We start from the raw sequence: 9,891 nt of genomic DNA, 5'->3' as shown, positions 1-9,891 counted from the left end.
TATTCACGGTTTATCTCCACATCCATCCATGTACTATGCACTTGTCCTATTAGTCCCTCTTCAGGATCGACAATGGACATAATTTAGCTCCTCCATCAGACTATTTGGAAGTGGTGCAAAAACAAAAAGCCGGGGAATAACGGATTACCAAACAAACGGGATGTCCCGTCACATAATTAAGGTTGACCCCCAGGCACAAGGGCGCTCGTAAAAATATCGTTCGGGCCCTTTAAAAGGTTAAACAGTTACGTATTTATTCACCACACGTAGACTCCACTCTTAAGCGGTGCTCGGCCGCCGGACAAAGGACTCTGGACTAAGGCGCCTAGAGTATGTACTACCTATATTATTTATCTAGGTACAATCGACGCACCTATCTAGGTATATAGGTACAGATATACGGGTAAATGAGTTGATAAGCGTACCTACACTGTGAGTGCATTTTCATACATACATGGTAATAGTAATAATAGCTATGATAATGGTAATAATAGCTATGATAATGGTAATAATAGCTATGATAATAGTAATAATAGCTATGAAAATAATAATAATTACTATCAAATTCACTGCTGCCTAATGCATTTTAGTTTTCCCAATACCGAAATCAATAACTTACATATATCTCCGTTCGACAAACACAGTGTTGGAAAAACAGCTTGTTGTTTTTTTGCAGATAGTGCTGTTGGTTTTGTTTATATTGGAACTTGTTTTTGCATCGTATTCGAAAATGAAAGTGAACCATTAATTTCGTGCCGAAAAATATAAATTGATTGAAAATGGGTCTGAAAAACTGCATTATTAATATTATTATTCAAATCATGAATTATTTGTGTTAAAGCAGAGCTTTTTCATATTTTTTTGTGGATATCACAGCATTACTAAATGCCTCCTTTACTATTAATACCTCTGGTTGTAATTTCTTGTATTTGTGTACCTACATTGAAGTATGACATTTACCTATAACCAATAAAGAGTCTGGTGGTGGATTTCACCAATGACTTAATGAGAGATTTAACTAATGGGAGAATTAAAAAAAAAAAAATATATAGTTTTTAATGACCCAAAAAGGAGTTTTCAGTGATCCAAAAAAGAGGAGTTTTTAATCCTGTTTGGACCGTTAAAAACTCCTTTTTGGATGATTAAAAATTCCCCAATTTTATTAGTGAAACCTCTTATTAAGTCATTGGTAAAATCCACCATAAATAGTTTACCAGCCGGCTTCGATCACGGCTCAATGCGACCTAGCTCAAGACTTGTCAGCTTGAAATAGGTCATCAAATGGTTCTTTGAATGGTAGAGATTGCCCCAAGCAAAAATTTCGCCTTTTGTAATTTCTTGTATTTGTGTACATTGAATTATAACCAATAAAGAACCCTCCCCCCAAACAAATATTACCAAAAAAACATTACCCATGAAATAAATAAGGCCTTGTTTAGACTGCGGTGGAAAAGGGATTTTTCAGTCTCATTCTGGCAGGATAAACAAAGTATATTCTATTCTATTATCTGTTCTAAATAGATAAATAGTTGCCAGTTTACCAGTCGGCTCCCATCATGGCTCAGTGCGACCTAGCCCAAGACTTGTCGACTTAAACCTCTCTCGCCATCTGTTATCTGAAACATTAGGCCATCGGATCCGATGCAACTGACAACATCCGAGTCAATTGACAACACTGCAGTCTCGAATGCAACCAAGTGCATCTGTGTTAAGGTCACGCGGGCGCGATCACTCGGCAGGCGGGTAATTTAGGTTGTCACTGAGACTAGCTCAACATGGGGATCTGGTGACAGGGGTCCCCAAAATACTGGTGACAGGGGTCCCCAAAATACGCCGCGCGGTTCAGTGACCGCGAAAGTCGGAAACTGAGAGTCAGCTTAGTCATATGCATTTTTGGGGCTCAAGTATTCAGACTTGACTTTTAGAAATTCTACAATTCCCTTAGGATAAAAATGACATGTGGCCAGCATAGTTAACTTGAAGGGTAGCGCGCCTGCCTTTTAAGGCCTGCCCACGCTAGGTCGTGGGTTGGATTCTCGCCTGGTTCGGATATTATCAGATAAGGTTCGTTCTAGGAACAGCCGGATTTCTCCTATCATGTCCTCTTTCTGTCTTTGATCTTGTCTTCCTTGTAGTATCCTTTAAAAACCGGAATCAAGTCAGGAAAATCCGGATATTGTTAGAAACGCACTTTTTGCAAACTCCGCGGTTAGTGAGCTCAAACTCTCGAGTTTCGTCTTGTCAGAAACCGGCCCTTAGTCATATATGTATCTTTGAGGCTCAAGTATTCAGACTTGACTTTTAGAAATTCTACAATTCCCTTAGGATAAAAATGACATTTGGTCAGCCTAGTTAACTTGAAGGGTAGCGCGCCTGCCTTTTAAGCGCTAGGTCGTGGGTTGGATTCTCGCCTGGTTCGGATATTATCAGATAAGGTTCGTTCTAGGAACGGCCGGATTTCTCCTATCATGTCCTCTTTCTGTCTTTGATCTTGTCTTTCTTTTAATATTCTTTGAAATCCGGAATCAGGTCAGGAAAAGGCCGGCTCGTGGCGAATTTTACCTAGATGCACACATTATTTATGCATTGAAAATTGGAAAATTTCCGGGCTTGCTATAAAAATGCTCGCGGAACACGGACCACCAGTTGAATTATACCTGCCTTAGGCAAAAACATTAGGCAATAGGCGAAAAACAAAAACTGTGAGGTTTATAGATACTCTGATTTATAGGTACCTAGGTACTTCTCTGATTATCCTGTTCACTATCTATGTACTACCTACATTATTAGGTCACTATGTACTACCTATATTATTTATCTAGGTACAATCGACGCACCTATCTAGGTACGAGTACATACAGATACAGGTAAATGAGTTGATAAGCGTACCTACACTGTGAGTGCATTTTCATACATACATGGTAATAGTAATAGTAGCAAATATAATAGTAATAATAGCTATGAAAAAAATAATAATTAATTCACTGCTGCCTAATGCATTTTAGTTTTCCCAATACCGAAATCAATAACTTACATATATCTCCGTTCGACAAACACAGTGTTGGAAAAACAGCTTGTTGTTTTTTTGCAGATAGTGCTGTTGGTTTTGTTTATATTGGAACTTGTTTTTGCATCGTATTCGAAAATGAAAGTGAACCATTAATTTCGTGCCGAAAAATATAAATTGATTGAAAATGGGTCTGAAAAACTGCATTATTAATATTATTATTCAAATCATGAATTATTTGTGTTAAAGCAGAGCTTTTTCATATTTTTTTGTGGATATCACAGCATTACTAAATGCCTCCTTTACTATTAATACCTCTGGTTGTAATTTCTTGTATTTGTGTACCTACATTGAAGTATAACATTTACCTATAATAACCAATAAAGAGTCTGGTGGTGGATTTCACCAATGACTTAATGAGAGATTTAACTAATGGGAGAATTAAAAAAAAAAAAATATATAGTTTTTAATGACCCAAAAAGGAGTTTTCAGTGATCCAAAAAAGAGGAGTTTTTAATCCTGTTTGGATCGTTAAAAACTCCTGTTTGGATAATTAAAAATTCCCCAATTTTATTAGTGAAACCTCTTATTAAGTCATTGGTAAAATCCACCTTAAATAGTTTACCAGCCGGCTTCGATCACGGCTCAGTGCGACCTAGCCCAAGACTTGTCAGCTTGAAATAGGTCATCAAATGGTTCTTTGAATGGTAGAGATTGCCCCAAGCAAAAATTTCGCCTTTTGTAATTTCTTGTATTTGTGTACATTGAATTATAACCAATAAAGAACCCTCCCCCCAAACAAATATTACCAAAAAAACATTACCCATGAAATAAATAAGGCCTTGTTTAGACTGCGGTGGAAAAGGGATTTTTCATGCCGGGGAGAGAATTTTTTAATATGTAGGTGATAATAATTATAATGATAATAATAATAGTATGTACTAATAATAACAATAATAATAATGACGCTGTTTAACGATTGTATGGACTTGATAATAAAGGCCATAAAAACAATAAAATTGGTCAAACATGGTTAACATCCTTAGTTTTTAGAGATCCCTTGGTGTTTCGGGTCTACAAATTGTTTGGTTCAAGTCCAAGTCAAATTAAAAAAAAAAAAAATAGTGTAGTCAGTAGTGTAATTAATCGGAAAACAACATTTCTACATGTCCTGATAATGGGACTACATGTCCTGATAATGGGACTACATGTCCTAATTCGACAGTCTATTATAGCACTAATTTCTGATAAGCTAAAAGCTCAACACAGTTAAATTTCTATTCTCTTCCTAAATAAGAATTAAAGAACAAAAATCAATTTTATTCTTTTCCATTGGACCTTCCCTTTGACTTAGGAGGATAACTGCAACCTATCTGGTATGGATTTAAGACATCAGTCAGGGCCTCTTGATCATCGCTTTTCTAAATCAAATGTCTTTACACAGGTACGTTCAAATCTCTTTAGGTACAATCAAATCTCTTTCCTAAACCAGGTTGCAAATCTTTTTCCACAGGTACAATCAATTCTCTTTACTCAACGAGGTAGAATCGCAATGAATTGCCATTATTGTGTTCTGTGTTGTTTTACAATTTTGTTGCATATTTCACGCATAGCCTAGGTCAATAAGACCTTGAACATTGCAATACATTGCATACACCAAACTAACCTAACCTAACCTTTAAAAAACACAATCAAGATGAGAGAAGAGAATTTGTGCAATAAAATCGACGAAAAATTCACCGAGCTCGGTGCTATAAAGGAGCGTCCACAATAAAGACGATCGAAGTCGATCGACCAGAACCCATTTATGGCCGATCTTATCACCGAGAGTTAACACAGTGTTAAGGGTTTCCTTTGACGTCACCCATTTGATTTACACAGGCCAGTATTTCGTCAACTCTGGATTCACTGCAAACTGGATTGTGGTAAGATCTAGCATTCTAGCATTGAAGTACCTAGGTAAGATCAAATCAGTATTTTGTTGGTGTGAAGAAAAAGTTAACATTGTGATCAATAACATCGAAATGGCGCATATTAAAATATGCCTAAATTGGACATAGGTAGGTATGTATTGGTATAGGAAGAACCTAATAAATAAGGTAAGAGTTCTTTTCGAGCTAGGTATCTAAATTTAAAAGAGTTGAATTTTGAATTGTGTAGTTTTGACATCTCCACTAATATTGGCGGATGTGTCATTTTTCCCATTCTTCCAATACGCCAACAAGACAGCTCAACTGGACATCATTTAACAGAAAAGAACCATCCATAAGGCAATTCCACTTATGGATGGTTCTTTTTTGCTTAATACTGTCCAATTGGATTGGCTGTTTTCATAGTTTGACTTTCAATTAAAGAAAAGAAAGAAAGAAAAAAAATGCTGATTGGACAAATTTATGACCTTTTTTATGACCTTTTAGAAATTTTTGGCATTTTATGACCTTTTCCGAAAAAAAAGCTAAAATATGACTAAATAGTATGATATCATGACAATATGACGTTTGGTTGTCTCTGGTGATCACTGATCAATTTTTGGGAGAGAGTTGGAGCCCTTATTCAAAACAGAGGATGCAAGTTTTTCTTAGCTACATGGCAGACCCCGGATTCCAAAAAGGAATAGGGAAAGAAATAAAAATTGATCAGAGTACTGTGAGGACAGCTCAACTGGACATCATTAAATTTAACAGAAAAGAACCATCCATAAGGCAATTCCACTTATGGATGGTTCTTTTTTGCTTAATATTGTCCAATTGGATTGGCTGTTTTCATAGTTTGACTTTCAATCAAAGAAAAGAAAGAAAAAAAATGCTGATTGGACAAATCTAGTTTCTCAGGCGACGCAAGATCTAAGACTGCCTTCTAAATTTTTAATGTCTAGAAGTTAGAACTCTAAATTTGATGTGTATAATCCACTCATGTTAAAAATTCCACTATTTGTCAGAGGCACGTGTGTCTGGATATTTTGTGCAACCAAATCAGTTAATCAGTCGAATTTTTCCACTCACAAAATCTCTGAGAGAAGACTTAGTCTGGGTTCCAAAATTTGCCGACGTCGCCAAAATGGTGAATGCCATTTGGGGGACCCTAAGACCTTGACACGTGGTGGCCCAGAATTTTGCTTTGGTCCGAGATTTCGATTGGGATTTTTTTCTTTTCATTATTTCTTTTATTTTTTCGGCACGAGTATTAGATTGTGTCATTGTGCCCGTCTGTCTGGGCGTCCCACTTTGGTCCAGATTGCTTTGAGTTTAGATAGCTTTTTTACGAAAGTTCAGGACTTTTTTCTCTAAAGAATGGTGAATGCCATTTGGGGGACCCTAAGACCTTGACACGTGGTGGCCCAGAATTTTGCTTTGGTCCGAGATTTCGATTGGGATTTTATTCTTTTCATTATTTCTTTTATTTTTTTTGGCACGAGGATTAGATTGTGTCATTGTGCCCGTCTGTCTGGGCGTCCAACTTTGGTCCAGATTGCTTTGAGTTTAGATAGCTTTTTTTTTACGAAAGTTCAGGACTTTTTTCTCTAAAGTTTTTGGCGGTTTTCAGCTATATCGACTAAACGGTTAGACATATTGTAAATGTTACAACAGAACACCCAAATAAGCACCATTCAATAGGATAAGGAAAGTCGTGTGATGTTCACAACAGATTTTTTTTTAGTACATATTTCTTATTCTCTCATTTGTTGGGGGCCTACAGGGAGTAAACCAGCCTGAATTTTCCCTGCTAAAGAAATAGCAAAAGTTGAATGCGAAGGGCATCCACTCGTAAAATTTGTAGCCAAAACCAAATGTCAGCCAAAAGCAATGACTCTATTTAGGGCTGATTGAGAGCCTGACGAAAAACGCGGACCTCGTCTCTACACGGGAAAAAGCGAAGAAAAAGAAGAACATTTTGCTTTCAAGTCCTTCTTATTCGTAAAATTTGTAGCCAAAACCAAATGTCAGCCCAAAGCAATGACTCTATTTAGGGCTGATTGAGAGCCTGACGAAAAACGCCGACCTCGTCTGTACACGGGAAAAAGCGAAGAAAAAGAAGAACGAACATTTTGCTTTCAAGTCCTTCTTATTCTTTCGTAATTTCGATGGGCAAATGGTAATACATATACTATGATATGATAATAATGTTATATACCTATTATTAAACCTAATGTGATGTCATCGGGCCCTGATCTTATCATGGAGTAGAAAATTATGATATCATACAAGTGGTTGGGTGGAAGAGCTCATTCTTAAGAATACTGCCCGTCTCACCACTCACAAGAGCAAGAAAATAATAATAAAAAAAAATCTATTAGGTATAGGTACATTCATAAGAAACATAAGTATTGTAAGAAAATCAATACCTTGGCATAGGAAATACCTATTATGTGATGTCATCGGGCCCTGATCTTATCATGGAGTAGAAAATTATGATATCATACAAGTGGTTGGGTGGAAGAGCTCATTCTTAAGAATCCTGCCCGTCTCACCACTCACAAGAGCAAGAAAATAATAATTAAAAAAAATCTATTAGGTAGGTACATTCATAAGAAACATAAGTATTGTAAGAAAATCAATACCTTGGCATAGGAAATACCTATTAAAAGAAGTATATTACAAACATTATAAGAAAAATTTATTACCTAGGTACTTATAGGAAAATTAAAAGAAACATGGGCAGGTATTGTGAGAAAAATTCGAATCAAGGTAAAAATCAGACGGCTTACCGGCGTTTGAAAACAGACTGAAATTTTCTCAGGTCCTGGTTTCCGCAATACATAATCAGGAACAATTGGCGAAAAAATCGAGAGCTCCCCGGAAAAACTGCGCCAAGGTAAACCAATTTCTTCAACACTGGTTTCCGCAATACATAATCAGGAACAATTGGCGAAAAAATCGAGAGCTCCCCGGAAAAACTGCGCCAAGGTAAACCAATTTCTTCGGCAAAATTTCTTCAATTGCACTTCGAAATTTTGAATACGGAGACAAAAATGTGTGAGCAACGTAGAACACTTGTTGCTTGTATAGGATTGCCGAATTAGAATATTGAAAAGATTAGGAGATTATGTATTTGGGGTGAGTGTGTAGTTCGGATTGACTAAGCAGTTTACTATAGGATTGGGATATCGGGAAAAGCGAGAGAGGGGGGGTGGTACAGGCAAATTAGGGGAGGCAGAAGAGGGGAAGGAAGGAGATGAGGGTTGATATAGGCAAAAAAGGAGAAGAGGGGTAGGTTTTGAACATTGTAATGGCATACATTAATCTGCAGGCAAAAAATATGGCAGAACTTACGAAGTTGGGGGTGGGGAGAATGCATTTCCTAATAGAAGGGAAGACTTGCCGAATTAGAATGTTGAAAAGATTAGGAGATTATGTATTTGGGGTGAGTGTGCAGTTCGGATTGACTAAGCAGTTTACTATTGGAACGGGATATGGCAGAACTTACGAAGTTGGGGGTGGGGAGAATGCATTTCCTAATAGAAGGGAAGACAAGCGTGTATCATTAGCCAAGTATAGCCCGTGATAAAATATGTAGCCCGCGATAAAGTATTCCTTTAGCCTAATTGAAACTTTGTTCTTTTTGAGGTTTGATAGAGGGAACAGTAACAACTAAAGTCTTAATGTGTCAACGTCCGAAAATCGAAGAGAGGAGGACAAGCAAGATAGGAGAAAGTCAGCCGTTCCGAGAACGAGCCTCAACCTAGTATTTTAGGCGTTTGCTTTAAAAAGACAAAGCATTGAACTACTTATAAAGCAGTTTTCAAGTGATCTACAGAATCAACTAGTTTGCAAAGTATTTTCCTTGCTTTTTAAGGTGGATTTAGCCAGCCTTTTAAGCGCTAGGTCGTGGGTTGGATTCTCGCCTGGTTCGGATATTATCAGATAAGGTTCGTTCTAGGAACGGCCGGATTTCTCCTGTTATGTCCTCTTTTCTGTCTTTGATCTTGTCTTTCTTTTAGTATTCTTTGAAATCCGGAATCAAGTCAGGAAAACCCGGCTCGTGGCGAATTTTACCTAGATGCACACATTATTTATGTATTGAAAATTGGAAAACTTCCAAGCTTGCTATAAAAATGCTCGCGGAACACGGGCCACCAGTTGAACTATACCTGCCTTAGGCAAAAACATTAGGCAATAGGCGAAAAACAAAAACTGTGAGGTTTATAGATACACTGATTTACGTATTAAAGAGGAGTTTTGTCATCTCCACTACTAAAGGAGTTTTGTCATCTCCACTACTAAAGGAGTTTTGTCATCTCCACTACTAAATGAGTTTTGTCATCTCCACTACTAAATGAGTTTTGACATCTCCTCTAATAATCCGTGGGCTACTGTGTTACTTTCAAATTTACCTCGAACTTAGATTTCATCTGAACCAACCTCAGTGTGGTGCAGGGGTTAGCACGGTGGACTTTGAATCTGGAGGTTGGTGATTCGAGTCCAACACTATCTATGTACTACCTACATTATTAGGTCACTATGTACTACCTATATTATTTATCTAGGTACAATCGACGCACCTATCTAGGTACATACAGATATACGGGTAAATGAGTTGATAAGCGTACACTGTGAGTGCATTTTCATACATACATGGTAATAGTAATAGTAGCAAATAAAATGTGTGAGCAACGTAGAACACTTGTTGCTTGTATAGGATTGCCGAATTAGAATGTTGAAAAGATTAGGAGATTATGTATTTGGGATGAGTGTGCAGTTCGGATTGACTAAGCAGTTTACTATAGGATCGGGATATCGGGATTAATGCCCGGCTTTTGAACTTGACGGCGCTTTTTGCTAACGATCTAGTGAGAACAATTAAAAGACGTAAGCAATTGTATAAAAAAATTAAAAGGTATTTAACACAACGGGCTAATTAAAATACAAAAAAACGTTAAGAATACC

The 9,891-nt window shown here is 37.1% G+C and overlaps 1 protein-coding gene across 1 annotated transcript in view; it reads right to left on the bottom strand.

The window, feature by feature from the left end:
- Nucleotides 1-7,838, bottom strand: part of LOC103516559 (mushroom body large-type Kenyon cell-specific protein 1) — a 40,311-nt gene extending 32,473 nt beyond the window's left edge. The window contains 1 exon segment of the mRNA XM_026828918.1: nucleotides 7,713-7,838. The gene's annotated coding sequence lies outside the window, so the exon portion shown is untranslated.
- Between the last annotated feature and the right edge of the window lie 2,053 nt (nucleotides 7,839-9,891).

This window comes from Diaphorina citri, unplaced genomic scaffold, assembly GCF_000475195.1.
Source record: "Diaphorina citri unplaced genomic scaffold, Diaci psyllid genome assembly version 1.1 scaffold1599, whole genome shotgun sequence".
NCBI classification, from domain to species: domain Eukaryota; kingdom Metazoa; phylum Arthropoda; class Insecta; order Hemiptera; family Psyllidae; genus Diaphorina; species Diaphorina citri.
The sequence above is the reverse complement of the archived record's forward strand: the minus strand, read 5'-3'. Positions and strand labels throughout refer to the sequence as shown.